The following is a 10,542-nucleotide window of genomic DNA, read 5'->3' on the forward strand; positions in this document are numbered from 1 at the left end:
GTGATCAAGGGGGGGGGGGGCTTGCCTGGTTGCTCTGGCAAGAAGGAGGGGTCGTCAACTCCGTAGTCGAACTGGGCAGCAACAACGTCGGTCTCGTGGTCTACCGGAGAGAAGAGGGGGAAGAAACAATGAATACAATGCAAACAAATGCATATCGATGCATGACTTGACAAGTAACGATGCTAGGTGTGCCCAATCGCGGTAGTAGGTGATACCGACGAAGGGGGGAAACATCCGAGAAAGTATTCCCGGTGTTTCCCGTTTTCGGATAGATGAACCGGAGGGGGAAAGTTGCGTGTTTGATATGTTAGAGGTGTGTGGTGGACGAACGGGCTGCGTATCTGGGTTCCTCTCGTCGTTCTGATCAACTTTCATGTAGAAAGTATTTTCATCCGAGTTACGGATTAAAAGATATGATTTTCTAAAGATTTAAATCATTTTCAGGAATTTAGTTAATTATTTAAATCCAACATTATCCAGAATAGTAAATGATGATGTCAGCATGACATCAGAGTGATGTCAGCATGTCAACTGGTCGGTTGACCAGTCAAACCAAACAGGCGGGTCCAGTGGGACCCACATGTCATTGACAGGGTACTAACAGGGTTTTAAAACTAACTAAATGGGCTAATTAGTGGGTGGGGCCCGGTAGTCAGCGAGAGATTAGGTTTTAATTAACTTATTTAATTAATTAGCCAATTATCTATTTATTTTATTTGTTTATGGCATGGGCCCCGCATGTCAGTGCCACTGGGCTGCCCCGTCAGCACGTTGACTAGGTCAATCCAGTCAACGGGGCCCCCATGGCCCACTGGCAGTGACCCAGGGGGTGGGGGCCGCCTAGCCACGTCGGCAGACGGCGCCGGAACGACGCCGGCGAGGCAAAACGCGGCGGCACGGCTCGGGCGAGCGTCGGATTTCTCCCATGGGGCACCAAATCGAGCGTGGCCAGGCCCTCTGGAACGGCCTCTTCGCGCCGCGTCCGGTGGAGGGGAGCACGTCGGCGGGGGTGGCCGGAATCGAGCGCTACAGGCTCGACGGCGGCGAGGTGGTTCGGGCGTGAGAGGAAGACGTCGACGCAGCGCGCGTCGGGGCTGATGGGAAGGCTAGGGCGGAGCTGCGCGACGCGCTGAGCACAAAGGGCTCGGCCCCGTGGCCATTTGGTCAGCGGAAGGGCGCCGGCGACGCGCGCAGGCGGCGGCGCAGTCGGGTCCCCGGCGGGAAACATGCTAGGAGGCATGGGGAGGCTAGTGCGCGGGCGCGTAGGGCTCCGGTGAGCATCAGGAGCACGATGCCGTGCTCAGGCGAGCACGAGAGAGGCCATGGCCACGGTGGTGAGGCGATCCGCGGCGACGTGCTCACGGCAACGGCGACGGGGCAGCTACGGTGCGCGAGGGGGCTAACGAAGATGGCCGGGAGATGGGGAGCTCACCGTGCGGCACGCAAGATGGCCCTTGGGTGGCTTAGTAGCTGCAGAAGGCGTCGCCGGAGTTGGTGAAGAACGCGGCAGCCGGAGACGTGGACGAAGGGGATCCGGTGATTCGGGGATCCCCTGCTCCAGCTGAGGCCTCCGGTGGACGAGGAAGACGATGGAGGCGTCGACGGACACGCACGCGCGGCGAGGCAATGGCTGTGGCTGCGCGATTCACGGCGGCGGTTCCATGGCGGTGTTCGGGCGTGGTGGGGGGAACGCGGAGGAGAGCGCGGTGGGTCTGGAGGGGAGAAGGAGAGGCGCGGGGGCCGAGGGCGAGTGTGGGGGCGAGTGGGAGGCGGGATCGAGGAGGCGGGGCGGGGGTTGCAATCTTATCCCCCCGCGGCGCCGGCGAGGGGGGTCCGGTGGCGACCGTGCCCTGTAGCGGCGCGGAACCGAGGAACAGGGAGAGGGTGCGGTGCGGGGAGTTGCCGGTTGGGTGGCTGGCTGCTGGCCAGCTGGGCCTTTCGGCCCAGGGGGGAAGGGGGGGGTTTTCTTTATTTTCCCCCTATTTGTTTTTCCCTTTAGTATTTTCTTTATTATTTCTTTTCTGTTTAAATTCATTTAAAAGTATTTAGGCATTTTATAAAAATGTGTTTACTTCACCATAATTACCGATGCAATATTTGGCAACCCTCGAACATTTTTGTTTTGACTTTTGAAAACTTTGGGTGTTTGTCGCTAATTCATTTTTGAATTTGCAAGGGTTTTGAACTACCACTTGATTAGCAATAGTAACGTAGATGACATGGCATCCTTAGGAGAGTTTTACTTTAGCATAATTGTCCGGGCATTACACATGCCCTGCCTGTCAGTCCTCCCCTTGAAGGTGCGCAGCTGATCTATCATGGACCTGAGCTGTCAGCTCACTACATGCAAGTGCTGATGAAACCGCTGAAGCCTGGTCAAGCCCCGAGGACCAAATTCCTCGTGAAGGAATTGTTGTATTTTCCACGGACTATCTATCGCATTCTGACCAAGACATTGAGTCCAATCAAAGGACACAACTCGAATGAAGGAGAGGTCATTGCCATCATAAAGAATCTGCTTTTCAATACCATCCATGGAGTTCCAATCAACTACCATGATTTCTTCATGAAGACTCTGGCAAATGTTGCATTATCGCCTTTTGAGTTGAAGCCTTACGCTCCTTGGATTATGAGATTCCTCAGATCAAGGTCTTCAATAAATTTCAAGGCTGATTTGCAGAATCATGTCAGCTATTTGCCCCCAATTTAAGTCTTCAAGTGACCTATTTCCTCATCTGATGAAAAGGGCAAGGCACCTGCTGTTATCGATGAAGGCATTCGTCCATTGGATGGTCAGTTCCGCAAAGCTGCATCTTACTCCACCAATGATGACTCTGCCACTCATGACTCGACCGCCAATGCTTCAAAGCAACATCCTCAAGCCACAGCTCTAAGGGTATTGACTGATCGTGAGCTTCTCCCAGTCTTCACCATAAGGTCGATCGCAAGCACAAATGGGTCAAGCGTCAGTTTGGTTCAATTCTTTAGAACATGACCATCACTCAGAATCCACTGAAGAAGAACCATTACTACCTCCACGAAGTATTTAATTGCACCTGGGATGTTCTGTCTCATCTCTATGGTGAAGATGATCTTAACAAGATGGGCTTCAAGCAGGACTTTGACTGGTCTCAGCCACCTTGGAAGAAATTCAAGAAGGTCAAAGTTCCTCACTTGGTGGACAGCTCGTATTCTTCATCACGCGAGCCGGATGAGCATGAAGATTTGGATGACACTGCAGCAGGCCCTACTTCAACAACCGACCCCAACAACGCTGGCGCTCCTCCATCGACTCAGTGATGAAATTCTCCAGGGGCGTTAGTCCTCACTTTTCGTCCCTTTTGGTCATCTGATGACAAAGGGGGAGAAATTTGAGTTAGTATTCAAGCGGGTCTATTTATGTGGGCATTTTTTTGCTAAGTTACAACTCTCGTTCTTTTGAAGATTTATTGGATCGAGTTGTAAACTTAAGTCCGATGGTGGTCTGATACTTTTGCTATATTCCTCTGCATGCTATTTTCTCATGTATGATAATGCACACATGCTGTATTACATCAGCCACCATATTTCATCATGCATTTCAAATACTTCATATCATATGTTAAATGCGTGTATGAATTGCAAGATATAGGGGGAGATCTTCATGACTCTACTCTTCAAATGTGCAATGCTTCAAAAGCAAAATCCTCACTATTCACATCTTCAGCGGGAGTTCTTCTATATCTTGCAATCAAATTCCTCGATATCAGTATTTACATTTCATATGTTTATCCCCGTTGAAAACTTAACCTATATTATCATCAGTCACCAAAAAGGGGGAGATTGTAAGTGCATCTAGTGACCCATAGTGATTTTGGTGTATTGAAGACTTATAGGTTAAGGGACTAATGCGTTTGTGTGTATACACATGTCTATAAGTCTATGAGGAGTTTGATATTTACAGAGAAAGTCCACCCCTAAAAATGAATGTCTTCAACTGAAGACTTTGGATCTCTGAAGACTTTCCGAAGACTTTGAAAGTGAAGAAATTGGTGTGACCACGAAGACTTGATATTCATGTGAGGAACATGAAGCGTGAAGACTTCTGTTTTCATAGTTTCATTTTCTCTTTCTTAAGTCATAGGAAACACCATACTGTTAAAGGGGGTCGAGGTAAAACTAAGGAAAGTTTCCAAGTGATGCTCAATTCAAAATCCTACACCTACCAATCCCTTCGAGTGAAGCCATTGGAAATCTCATATAGTTCAGTCAATTTCTTCAGTGACAGAGACGAAGACGAAGTTCTTCTGGTCTCTGAGGAATTTTTCCTGACTGAGGAGTTAGGAATTTGCCAGTGCGGATTGCCTACAAGTGAGGAACATGATAGCCCTGAGGAACTAGAACCTAAAATTTCCGACCGATGCTGTGTTGTGCGCCAGCTATCCGAAAATATCTACTCACCTAACAGTCATATCATTGAAGGGCATTTATGTCTTATCATGTCGGGCTGCTCCCTAGGCTATAAATAGCCGCCCCCTACAACCACTAGCTGGTTGGCTGCTCCGCGAGAAACTGACACTTGTCATTGAGAGCATCCCATCCTCCGAGGACTTTGAGCGAAAATCATCAAGTGAGGAAAAACCCAAAACCCCAAACCAAAAACCTACAAACCCAAAGTGATTAAGCATCACTGAAGAGATTGTTCCTATGTGGGATTGACGCTTGTTACCTTTGAGGACTGTGCATCCTCCAGACGGTTAGGCGTCATGGTCTAGAGCATCCAAGAGGAAATTGTGCATCGCCGAGTGACCGAGTCTGTGAAGGTTTGGAAGTCACCCGAAGACTTACCACGAGTGATTGGACGAGGTCTGTGTGATCTTAGTTCAAGGAGAATACGGTGAGGACTATGTGTCCGGGACTGTGTGTCCTCAGGTTTAAATACCTAGCCGCTCTAACCAGACGTACAACTGTCACAACAGTTGGAACTGGTCTACCAAATCATTGTCTTCACCGAGCTTAATGGTTCTATTTCCTCAACTCTTCCATTTCTTCATTACTGTGTTGTGTACCTGTTCATATCTGTTTGAAGACCTTGACTAAAGACATTCTCAATTTGCTCAATTCAATTTCTTTAGTCTGTTTGTCTTCATTCTGTTTTATCCTGTGCTTACGCTTTTTGTACTCTGTGTTTGTTTCCTATTCATCATGATGTCCATGCTTATTGAGGGAGTCCTGGATTAGGGGGTCTCCGTACAGCCGAACTATATCCTTTGTCTGGACTATTGGACTATGAAGATACAAGATTGAAGACTTCGTCCCGTGTCCGGATGGGACTCTACTTGGCGTGGAAGGCAAGCTAGGCAATACAGATATGTATATCTCCTCCTTTGTAACCGACCTTGTGTAACCCTAGCCCCCTCATGTGTCTATATAAACCGGAGGGTTTTAGTCCGTAGGACAATATACAATCATACCATAGGCTAGCTTCTAGGGTTTAGCCTCTCTGATCTCGTGGTAGATCTCCTCTTGTAATACTCATATCATCAAGAACAATCAAGCAGGACGTAGGATTTTTCCTCTATCAAGAGGGCCCGAACCTGGGTAAAACATCGTGTCCCCTGCCTCCTGTTACCATCCGCCTTGGACGCACAGTTCGGGACCCCCTACCCCAGATCCGATGGTTTTGACACCGACATTGGTGCTTTCATTGAGAGTTCCTCTGTGTCGTCACCATAAGGCTCGATGGCTCCTTCGATCATCGCTAGCGATGCGGTCCAGGGTGAGGCTTTCCTCCCCGGACAGATCTTCATATTCGGCGGCTTTGCACTGTGGGCCAACTCGCTTGGCCATCTGGAGCAGATTGAGAGCTACGCCCCTGGCCATCAGGTCGGATTTGGAAACTTGAACTACACGGTCGATATCCGCGGAGACTTGATCTTCGACGGATTTGAGCCCATGCTGGACGTGCCACGCAGTCACAACGAGCAGACGTAACTCTGCCGTCGGACGGTGTTCGGGAGATCGCATCCGCAGCTATTCCGTCCATCAATCCGGAGCAAGTCGCGCCATCCGATAGCAGAGGGATGGACCCCGCCATGGAGGCCGTACTCTCAGCGGCGATAGAGCCGGATACTGACCTCACCCCTTATGAGAGCCATGTTATCGAACCACTGGATTCATCTTCGGTCACGGACTCCGAGCCGCTCGTATCCGCACCCGTCGAGTCCGACTGGGCGCTGATCATGGAGTTCACCTCCGCGGATATATTTCAGCACTCACCTTTTGGAGATGTGCTAAATTCATTAAGGTCTCTCTCCCTGTCAGGAGAACCTTGGACGAACTATGTCCGGCTAGAATGGGATGCAGACGACAAAGAAATTCGCCGCCCACCCACCACCCACTTAATAGCCACTGTCGACGACTTAACCGACATGCTCGGCTTTGGCTCTGAGGACTTCGACGGTATGGACGACGAAGTCGGAGACGAACCGGAACCGCCACCCACTTGGCACTGGACCACTACTTTATCACATGACGTGTACATGGTGGACACCCCCAACGAAGCCAATGGCGACGAGAAAGCGGAGGATGGCCCCTCCAAGAAGCAACCCAAGAGCCAACGTCAGTGGCGCCGCCCTAAGTCCCGCCATAGCAAAAACAGAGATAACAATAGTCCACACGACTCTGGAAAAGACGACAACTGCACCACCCCGGTAGCAGAAAATGATCAAGATGCAAACAACAAACATAGTACGGACCCGACGTGAGAACACGATGACGCCGAAGATAAGCATCATCAATCCCCATCTAGGGAAGAAAACAGTCCGGACGATGATACAACCATCATCCCGGAAACACACTTCGAGCAAGAGAACCTCCGCAGGAGGCTTACTGCCATAGCGAGGAGCCTGAAGAAATAGAAGCAAAGGCTCAAGGTCGCACAAGATACGCTCAACAGCAAGTGGAACAAATTAACAAAGTATGGTAGAAGCTACCACCCAAATAGCTATCCAAAGCGCAAGCTATTACCGGAATTCGACGACGAGGCCTTAGAGCCCATACAGTCGATAAGTGATACGGCCAACCAGACGGAAACAACGCCCTGTGAACGCGATAAAGCGGCTAAAAAAGACACACATAAGTCAACACACGTTCTACATGAGAACTTGCGTCAAAAATCCGGCGCGACCAGATCCATCTTTGGATCTAGGAAGCGCGCTACGGTACACAACCAACATCGAATACAACAACCATCCGAACACTATGGCGCATCCCAATACAGGGGTGCCGCACACCCACTATGTTTCACTGATGAGGTGCTGGATCACGAATTCCCAGAAGGATTCAAACCAGTAAACATAGAGGCGTATGATGGAACCACAGACCCTGGAGTCTGGATAGAGGACTTCATCCTCCATATTCATATGGCTCGTGGAGACGATCTCCATGCCATTAAATACTTGCCCCTCAAGCTTAAAGGGCCAGCTAGGCACTGGCTGAAAAGCCTCCGTGAAAACTCAATTGGAAGTTGGGAGGAGCTCGAGGACGCTTTCCGGGCCAATTTTCAAGGGACTTATGTCTGACCGCCGGATGCAGATAATTTAAGTCATATAATCCAACAATCCGGAGAGTCCGCCCGAAAGCTTTGGAACAGGTTCCTCACCAAGAACCAAATAGTCGACTGTCCGGACGCCGAAGCCTTAGCAGCTTTTAAACACAACGTTCGAGATAAATGGCTCGCCAGACACCTCGGTCAAGAAAAACCGAGAACAATGGCAGCCCTAACAAGCCTCATGACCCGCTTTTGTGCGGGCGAGGATAGCTGGTTGGCCCATAGCAGCACCAGCGACCCAAGCACATCCGAAGTAAGGGATGTCAATGGTAAATAACGATGCAACAAAAACAAGCGTCGAAATAAAGAAGGTAGCCCAGATAATACGACGGTAAATGCCGGATTCAGTGGCTCCCGACCAGGTCAGCGGAAAAAGCCTTTCAAAGGCAGCAGAGAAGGACAATCTGGCGTAAACAAAATTCTTGACAAACTCTGTCAGATCCACGGCACCCCAGACAAACCTGCAAATCATACCCACAGAGAATGTTGGGTCTTCAAGCAGGCCGGTAAGCTAAACACCGAACACAAAGGGGAAGAGACACCAAGTGAAGACGAGGATGAACCTCGCCAGCTAAGCACCGGAGGACAGAAAAAGTTCCCACCGGAGGTTAAAGCAGTAAACGTGATCCATGTGACAAGGAGGAGAAGCAATCACGCACTCCGGTACACACGCGCCATAGAGCCAGTCACCCCTAGGTCCAACCCCTGGTTGGCCTGCCCGATCATTTTTGATCGTAGGGATCACGATACACATATCCGGTGCGAAGGACTGGCGGCCTTGGTGTTATACCCAATAATAAACGGGTACCATTTCACAAGGGTCCTCATGGACGGTGGCAGTGATCTCAATCTGATATATCAGGACACAGTCCGCAAAATGGGGATAGACCCGACACAAATAAGCCACAACAATACTACCTTCAAGGGAGTAATACCAGGCCAAGAGGCCCACTGCACAGGCTCTCTACTACTAGAGGTGGTATTCGGTTCTCCCGTAACTCCCGAAATGAAACGTTAACTTTTCACATCGCTCCATTCCGAAGTGATTTTCAAGCACTTCTCGAAAGGGCGGCTTTCGCTCGTTTTAACGCAATACCGCATTATGCTTTTCTCAAGCTCAAGATGCCCGGTCCATGAGGCGTCATTACAGTTAGCGGAAATACCAACCGTCCTTCACGTACGGAAGAGGACGCGGCGGCTCTAACAGCTGCACACTAGGCGGCCTCACCAACCAGAAAAATGGCAGGTCATCAAGACCACGGACATGGTTAGACGAGTCCGGCGTTCCATCATACATGCATGAGATTGGTTTTCGAACCCTCATAAAACGATACCAGGGGCTTCCCACATGTAATCAGGGCCAACCCGGCTCAACTAGGCTTCTCTAGAATTCTGATAACTCATTCTTCTTTTCGGCATGACAACTTTCACATAAATTCTTTCCTTTTGCAGGTTACAATCGTGCTACACCCATCTAGGACACGACACAATGGAGACACAGGCGCAGACGTGCAGCAGGGACCCGCCCAAAGGTTTCTTTTTAGATTAAGGCCCTGCGTAAATCTTTTTTACTTTCTCTTGTTGCCCACATCCTCCGGATACTCCATACAACCGAGAAGCATGCCGTCGTTATTGGCATGTGGCCACGCCAGGATTTTGCACGTACCCGAACACATGGGGTTTCTTATAAAGGGCATTGTTTAGCCCGACATATGTTATAAAGACCAAACACCTTAGGGACTGTTCGGTGTCGCGAGTTTGGCCCTATATGCATCAGCTCCGAATCATGTCTTTGGTCAAATGTTGGGTTTGACAGGCTCTCACGTTTTGGTACCTTACGTTCCGTTATATCGGCTAAGGTAGCACTGGGAGAACTACTGTGATTGTGCCCTGGTTCATCTGGATGAGCACCTCAGTAAAGAAAGCCGAAAACTGACTGTCATGATATAGCGAGAGACTGGTCAACCACTTGATGACTAATCGGAATCTTCGGGATTCCTCTGCATTAACGAAGGGCCGTTTCCCGGTCATGTACATACGCGCCCCATATTCGGACGAGCGCAGAAGTACCAGGGGCTATATAGTAGCCCCACTCTCAAACTCCTATGGCTAAGTGAAAGTGTTAAAGCAATATAGTCCGATTGCCTCATTCTCTACGCTATCACCTCCTTAACGGACCAAGACGTTGGATCAAGTGTGGATATGCATATTTTGCGAACACCCCCGCATTATATGCGTGGGGGCAGAAGCCGACGACTACAAACTTTCAGGTTATATACATATATACATAAACGGTCGCACATGAGACATCATAGTACTTTCGGGCAAAAGTATAAATACAGCCTTGATTTATTCAGAAAAAACATTATTTGTACAATGGGACTACATGTCACTAGAAAATAATATTCTTCGAGCACTGAGCCTCTATCGAGCGAGCGCCTTCAAGGACTTCTTCAAAGTAGTGCTCGGCAGCCACTCGGCCTATGGCCGAACCCTGTGCTGCAACAATGGTGGCCTCCATCTCTGCCCAGTATGTTTTGACATGGGCTAGGGCCGTCCGCGCACCTCCTATGCACGATGATCTCTTTACAACATCAATGTGTGGCACAACTTCAAGGAATTGTTGCACTAAGCTAAAGTAGCTACTCGGCCTTGGCCCTCCCAGCCACAGGTGATCCACAACAGACCTCATGGCAAGTCCGGATAACCTATGGAGCTCGGCCCAACCGGTCAATTGCTCATTCAGCAGGAGCGGACGGACTGGAGCATGAAACTGTGACCAAAACAACTTTTCCACTTCGGGACCTTTCTGATCCTTGAAGTACTCGGCTGCGCCAGCAGCACTTGCAGCCAAATCCATGTACTCGTCCGCAGAACTCCATAGCCGGTCCAGAGGAGCATACTTCGGATCTCCGAACTTAGTCCGCAACAAGAAGGGCTTCCCAGACACG

The sequence above is a fragment of the Triticum dicoccoides genome, chromosome 7A (assembly GCF_002162155.2).
Source record: "Triticum dicoccoides isolate Atlit2015 ecotype Zavitan chromosome 7A, WEW_v2.0, whole genome shotgun sequence".
NCBI classification, from domain to species: domain Eukaryota; kingdom Viridiplantae; phylum Streptophyta; class Magnoliopsida; order Poales; family Poaceae; genus Triticum; species Triticum dicoccoides.